Here is an 8,382-nt window from a genome sequence, read left to right as displayed (position 1 = left end):
ATTGAAGGAAGGTCACCTTCACATTTAACATATGCCACTAAATAATAACTCTCAGTTGCTACTTACCTGGGCTGGGTTTGAACCCAGGTCCTGGAGGTTCAAAGGCTTTTTCTGTTTCTGTTCCCAATCCTGCTGATACTTAAATACTTTAACCAGTAGTGGTTAATGACTTCTTTCTTACTACACCAATAAATAGTGACCCTCCCCTCCTCCAGTCATGCACCATAGCACTCTACTGGCTAAGAAGAACAGGTAAGCAGACAAGGCTGGCATCTAACCAAAAAGGTTTTTTAGCTAGTGATTCATTAGTGTGTGTAAAAATAGCTAACCTTGTTTAAAGGCACTTCTTACACAAAAAGAAAAGGGTTCAATTACCATAACTCATTTAAAGTGAAGATTAAACATTTTAACCAGGACAGTACCCTAATCCTGTGAATCTTATTTACGTCCAAATATAGTGCTATTGGCAATAAACAGCAATTTGAGAAGTCATAACCCAAGAAAATCATTGTCAAGTGACTTTAGAGCTCCCTATAAATTTCCTCTTGTTGACCTGAGCCCGGTGTACAACTGCACAGTTAAATATTTGTATTAGGTGGTCCTGCCTTTAACTGACTAATTAAAAAGATAGAATCAAAGAATGCCATCTCAAATCATTTTAGTTCTAATCTCTCTCAAGCAAAGTCTACTCTATAAATTGAACTAAAAGTATTTTTTTTTCTGAATAGGGACTTTACAGTGTTGCAGTAAATTCAAGCACTGGGAAAGTAAATGTAACTGAAGTACTCTTAATGATGCTATTGTGTAGCTGTTATGGTTATAATCCTATTACCCAGACATTCACCTTGAAGGTTATAAATTCTTTGAGAAATTATTATAATAGGGAAGGGCATTACTTAAGGAAAGCATTGTGTTTAAATATAAGCAAAAAGGGGTTAGTTTAAGACTAGGAATAGGAAGTTGCACAGAATAGGAAGTTGCACAGGTAACTGGGGAGAAATTGACTTTCTGTCCAAATTTACATTCCCTCAGAAAAAAGAAAAGGAGAACTTGTGGCACCTTAGAGACTAACCAATTTATTTGAGCATAAGCTTTCGTGAGCTACAGCTCACTTCATCGGATGGTTAGTCTCTAAGGTGCCATAAGTACTCCTTTTCTTTTTGTGATTCCCTCAGAAATGTTTAATGGGAGTAGAGAGGTCACTGAGAAAAATCTGTATCAGATTAATTAGTAAAGCACAGTTCCAGGTAAATGAATGCTTGAGGATACAGATTTGCCTACAGTCTCAAGGGATGCAATTTCTTCTTATTATTTGCATTGCAGTGGCCCCAGTCATGGATCAGGGGCTCATTGTGTACTGAACTGTACACAAACACAACAAAAAGATAGCCCCTGCCTCAAAGTTTACAGTCTAAAGGCCTGATCCAAAGCCAACTGAAGTCAATGGGAGACTTTCAGCTGATTTCAATGGGCTTTGCTTCAGGCCCTCAAGTAAGTATTTTTGAGACATTAATCAATACTGTCCCATAGTGGTAACATTTTCATGTGCTTCTATTGATTCCTTTGTCATTGATTACAAGACACTTTGCTACTGTCAACATCTGAGTTTTTAACAAACTGATTTGACTTATTAACATGGTTTGATTTAGGTCTACAACAGCAGGCACTGACAAAATGTCACCAAATCTCAGTTCAGCATGAGATTCAGTACTGAAAATGATTTAATTGTCACCCACAATGGATTGAAAAAAACAGAAGCAGAGCATCATCTAACCCAGTTTAGTTATCTTTACTTATAAAGATAGACTTCTCTTTAAGTAAAATGGGGTATATTGATTTCATTGCATGTATACTAATGTTTGTTTTTTCCACATATAAAAAAGCGAACACACAAAGGTCCAAAAACAAAACAAACATTTGCTTCTGAGAAAAAGCACTTTAGTTTGCATTGCTTTAGCATGATTTGGTCTGATGGCTATCTGTAGAAGTGATAGTAGAAGATTTAAGAAAGTTCTTCTAGACTGCTGTTGTCAGTTGCAGAGTCAGAGCCTTCATTAGAGCATCAGCAGCTGTTCTGAGGGGTGAGAAATAAGGAGAGAGAGGGAAATGGTGACACAGAACAAAGGGAAAGGCAAAAATCCTACACACACCCCTTGGACAAGCTTATTCCATCATGTTTCTGGTGCCTGATCAACAAGAGTGTTAGAGACAAAAGAGCAGAAAGGAGTTGCCGCCCTTTACCCATACTGGTTTCAGAATACTATAACATATGTTAAATATAGTTTAGCAAACTGTACTAGGGGCTTGTCCACATGGGGCACTTAGTCCGCACTATCTCAATGTAGTGTGGATTGAAAATGCCAGGATGTACAGGACACAGACACTTATTTGCTGCAAATTCTGTACTCTGCTTTCAAAGTGGACAAAGTTTGATGCAAATTGAATTAGTGTGGACTGTTAATGTGCACGCAGTGCTTCTACACATTACTTTGGCAGTCCTCCAATTGGTACCTCACACTGCTTTGCAGGTGTCCTGGACAAACTTGACTGTTTATCTGTGTGGCCTCCACTGCTCTGGAGTCCAGTTGACCGGATATCCTCTTTTCCACTTAAAAACTGATTTGGGGCCAGGATCGGCCCATTACACCAATATTATTCCAGCAGCCATGGTGAGATCCTTGGTCTCCTCACCACCTAGGGAGGAGCGACAGTACAGCAAGCGCTTGTGACCAACCACTACAATAAGAAACTTTTTGAGACCGTTCCTAAGCAGATGGCTGAGAAGGGTCAACTGGCTGAGCTATATAAAATACCAGTTCATCAGTATTGCAGTCAAATCACGGAGGTGGCATAATGGCTTTTCACAGGCCTAGATATTTCATAAAGAATGGGAGCAGTTAAGCTTTCAATCAGTGCAGAACCCAATCTATTTTTATCTGTACTTGCTGCATGTTTGCAGGGGAGGTAAAGTAGAATCTAAAACTGAGAAATGGCTTGAGTTTTAGTACAGTCATTCAGCAGAACGGCTGCATGATCATTGCCCCCAGCATAGCTTGCAGCCCCTTTCCATTCCTGCAGCACTTCTGGAGGACCATCTTGGTGAGTAACATCACAGTGTATCTCGCTGGTCTGCCCTTTGTCTTTTGATTAGGGCCACTGTCTACCTCTTGGTCACCTGCCACAGTGTAACATCCTCAAGAATCAGGACAGCCCAAAGGGGATGCAGAGGGGATCACTGTCCAGCCCAACCATCAGGAAATTACTGCACCAACGTAAGCCTCTCCAAGGCATAATATGAACTATAAACCCCAACTGGGGACCGCACATCCTGACTTAATATCACCCTGCAATGTCCAAGGCACAGCATACACTGCAAACTGAAACCAGGAACATAAGTCCCAACATCCCAATCTGGCCCCTGTGCAGATACAGCTTACCATCTCTGAGGTGTCCCAAGACTGGGATGGACCTCAGAGGATGAACTTCAGAAATTGAAGATAACAAATGCAATCAGTGCTTCTATGGAAACAGCAGTAATATGAACAATAACTTATTTCTCTACTCCCCCAGCTGCAGCTCCTGCAGCAGCAAGAATCTCAAGGACCAGGCCTTTAACCATGGTCAACCTGAGGGAGAAGAAATGGAGTGTAAGAATGAGATGTTTGGAGTCCTCCTTACAGACATGCAAAAAACCCACAAATCTACTGAGAACTGGAGGGTGTTATTGATGTCTGAGAGGGAGAAAGACTGGCAGCTATCCAGAGAGAGTATTAAAATAGTCTGGGACAGCATTGCCATGACCAGGGACAGAGTGGACAAAGATGGGGATAGGCAGAAGAGATTCCTAGAGGCAATGAACAGGCAGAGTGCTTGGCTGGAGCGCACACTGTTATTAGGGCAATTTATTGTTTGAGGGCCTCACCCAGGACCCAGCCACGTTCTGCAGCCCCTGGATAATACAGAGTACTGATGTTCCTTGCTGTAGCCCTGCAGACTTGCTCCCAGAGGCAATTCCCCTCCCTGGTCCCAGAACAGGGCAGCGAGAATAACAGCATGCAGGAGCCCAGCATATTTGAGCCATTCAATGCACCCAGCAACTTTAAGCCCCGACACTCAACCAAAGAGTAGAAGAAGCAAAGACAGGATGTTCACCCAGCTGTGAAGAGAAGCCTCCCCCCCCCCCAATTATGTGCTGCCCACTCCAGCGCACTATATTTGAATTTGACTTTGTCAGCTTTACAGCTGTTTCATGTTGCTTTAATCACTATGAACAAAGTTTGTAATATATTTTAAGGTTTTTTTTATTTTGGTAGTGGTTTCCTGGTATAATTTGTGCAATTAAAAACTGTTTAAAGAGTCACAGAATCTGCAAGTCTTGGTATACACAACATACATTCATACTTTTTTTTTTACAAAAGCATAAAAGTGTGCACAGATGTGATAAAGTAAAGGGTGAAACCCATAAAATCAATTCCGATGCTCAAACTCTTATCCAGTCTCCACTCCTTTGGAAACGATAGTTCATACCATTTAAAAATATTCAGCTAGTAGACTTCCAATGCAATAACTATCCCTCTAATAAGCATAATTTTCCCTTTCAATACAAACATAGCTTTTTGTTCCTTAATCTGGTGTTTCCTCTCAATTCACTATCCTTTTGGCAAGAAAAAAATAAAAACATGAAACATTCAAAAATACAATCTCCTCTTTTTTCCTGGAAGCAAATTTTAAGACTTTCTGCAAGTATTATCTTTCATATACTAACATGGTTTACATGTGTTCATACCTGCCAAATCAATGTAAAAGGCTAGGTTGTTTATTGAATCTATATAATCATTCATCATACTGCCCTCTACTGTACTAATATCTTTAACTGCTCAATCAATCATAACAAAAATGCAAATCCCATGTAAGTCTTATCAGCACCACTAAAATAATGGGATTTTTGTTTACAAGGTGTCGATTGGGTTTAGAAGCTTTGATAATGACTCCAGACAGTCAATAAATACAGAGACTTTTACACTGCCAGTAGGAGCCTAACTAAACTATCTAATCTCTAAAATGACAGACAACACAATGAACTCTGAACTTAATCCCCTCCAAACACTAAGGAGACAGCTTAGTGCTTAAAGTACTATTCAACCCGAAAACCTACCTTGAAAAAAAAATCATTAAAGGGTCTGATTTAAACACAAAAGACAAGGGAAATTGGGAGTTAAGGCTGCAGCTCCAAGCTGACTATCCTTCCCATTGTGCCTAGATATTGTAGAAGTCTGGCATTAGTCCCTGATGGTGGCATGGGCTGAAAAATCAGCCAGCTAAGCGCCATCTTATACACTTCCAAGTCTTTTTAAAGCAAGTTTTGAATTTTAAGGGGGAACACAAAGCATGTTGAGCAACTTAGCTATTTTGTGTCCCTACAGTATAAAACAGGACAATGGCTTTTTCTTCAAATTTGGTAAGGGTAGGGGGGTAGAGACCTATGCGGAAATCTTATGTGCCAAGCTTCAGCCAACTGTGAATTTATACTGATCTCTTCAAAACTCCTGTGGCTTTAAGAGGAAACTAGCATCATAAATGACAATGCTATAATGAGGACTTGTGGCACCTTAGAGACTAACCAATTTATTTGAGCATAAATTGGTTAGTCTCTAAGGTGCCACAAGTCCTCCTTTTCTTTTTGCGAATACAGACTAACACGGCTGTTACTCTGAATGCTATAATGACAAGCCAATTTATTTTGTCTTCACATTCTAAAAGGACATTGGTTTGATTTAGAAAAAAAAACCTCATCTCCTTTCAATTTGTCTATAACAGAATGGTTTGCTTATTGGATCAATTTGAAGCATGTTTTTGTCTGGAAAAAGAATGGTGATAAAGGTGATCTATGAAATTATTAGAAAAATTGGGATTATTTCAGAAAGTCAGAATGAGGCCTCATGTATGATATGAGACTGGATGGCTCAGGGGCTTGGTAACAGGATACTGAGTCTTTCATCTCTGTGTTACTGGTTCAAATCAGGGCAAGTCAGTGTGTTTGAGGGTATTACTATACCAACATAGCTATGCTGGCATAACCCTGTAATGTAAACAGTCTACACTGACAGAAGGGTTTTTTTCTGTCAGGGTAGCAACAGCGCCTCTCTGAATGCCATTAGCTATCTCTACCAAAGCCTTCTTCCATTGATGTAGCTGTGTCTACACTGGGGGCTTTGTTGGCACAGGTACGTTAGTTAGGGTTATTTCACACCTCTGACCAGCGGAGCTATGCTGATATTATTTTTCAGTGTAGACCAGAAAGAAGTTGCTAAGTCTACACTACAAAATCAAGTCGACCTAAATTACGTTGACATACAGCCACTGCAGTAATTAAACCGCTTTTGCGAGTCCACACTATGCTCCTTGTGTCGGCGGTGAACGTCCTTACCAGGAGCACTTGCATTGGTTTAAGTGTCAGTGTGTGGCACTGTGGGATGGCTTTTGAAAGGTAGCATTGATGTAAGCAATGCAGTGTCTACGTTGACTCTACGTCAACCTAACTACATCAACCTAAGCGCTATGCGATCAACCTAAGTGCTATACCAGTTCTATGCTAACTATCCTTAAACTACTGATATGGATACTAAGACTTAATTTCAGTTTAGCAAAGTTTTGTTTGTTTTGTTTTTTAAAATACAAATAACAAGAGCTTCATTCTCTTGCACTGTCACCTTCATCTAGCAATAAACTAATTTGAAGGTATAAAACAAAACTGCTATATCATCACCAACTCTCTTGACTCATAGATGTTTAATGATTGATTTTTGGATATTTGTATGGAGTAAATTCTGAATCCTTCCCATGCCATCAAATGTCTCTTAAGGCACAAATGAGCTCTGCCATCCCTATGTATCCTGGATTGTTATTTGCATGTTCTCTATGTCAAGTCTTGTAAGTTTTCCCTCTCTCAGTACTGTTTGATGGAGGGATTCTTTTGGTTGGCTATTTTATATGTTTATCCAGCTGTCTAATGACAGATACTCTGGCTTCATTCTTAACACAGGTTCCAGACATTTCCATTTTCTTTTCTGGATAACTGTAGATAAGTTTGGGAACTTTCTGAGGAACCTCAACATTTTATTATTAATTTATTCCATTTAATATCCAGCATTTTCCTGAGGTATTTGTCTTCAAAGTTCTTTTGATACCTGTAGCTTTGGTGTATTTCTAGCTTTCACATCCATATGTTAAAGTGAAAATAACTTCTGAGTTGAAGATTTGTAGTTTGGTCTGTAAATTGTAGATTTTTTGATAACCAAATATTGTTTAAGATGATGAATGCAGCTACCATCAATTCCTAAATATTATTTCCTTCTGGATATCCACATTGATTTGCATTATATTGCCAAAGTATGTGAATTGACTCCTTTCTTGTATTTCTTTGCCTTCTAACATAATACTTAAATTGGGAGTTGCTGTGTTTGTCAGATTTTTTTTTCTCCATATCTGATCATTAATCCCATCTTTTTTGTGATGCTGGGCAGTCTTTTGGTCTTTATTTGCTTAGACTTTTCACTTGGCTATGAATTGGAGATGATACTGCAGAGAGCAACTAGTCCCTGACCTCAACATACAAATGTATGCATTTTATATATATAATACACACACACACACACACACGGTTGGGGGAATGTCTCAGGTCTCAAGGATGGCTGGGAGTACAAATGGTGCCACTGTTTCTCCACCTTCCATATTCTGGAAAAGATATCAAATGGTATTTAGTCCCTGCTGCTCATCAAAGTAAAGGGTATAACCCTCAACTTATTTGCTGTTCCAAAAGAGGTGACCTTGTAAGGTGCCAACTTGAGTCTTGAACAAGAATGTGAATCGTATCCCCCATCTCCCTCCACATTTTGTAGTCATGACTTTGGCTCTGAGGCTCCGTAGCTCCCATGACTCCTGTGTACGTTCACAAGGGACATTGGCTGGCAGATTCACATAATAGTATTACCCCAGCCCTACTCTTATTCTACTTCCAGGGCAGCTCACCCTTGATCTCTCGTCCCTTCATCACAGCATGTTGGGCTCGCCTAGAGAGTGGCACTCTGCTGTATGTATGGGGGTCTAGACCACACTAGTGAGTACCCCAATCCTGCTCCTTTGGAAAGCAATTAATACCAGTTCTGATGCATCTGTTGACCTACATGCCCACAAGGGGGAAATGGGTGATGAAACAGATTTTCCCCCAATAAGAATAATGGCCATCTCACCACTTAATTACCAACTGCACAGTAATTTCACAAGGAATATTTGCTAGTAGTCTACTTCTTTAATTGATAAAAATCCTTATTTTACCAGAATTTATACATATTTTATAACCATGAACTGGCTTTGTTTTTGTAA

This window comes from Natator depressus, chromosome 7, assembly GCF_965152275.1.
Source record: "Natator depressus isolate rNatDep1 chromosome 7, rNatDep2.hap1, whole genome shotgun sequence".
Classification (NCBI taxonomy): Eukaryota; Metazoa; Chordata; order Testudines; family Cheloniidae; genus Natator; species Natator depressus.
The sequence above is the reverse complement of the archived record's forward strand: the minus strand, read 5'-3'. Positions refer to the sequence as shown.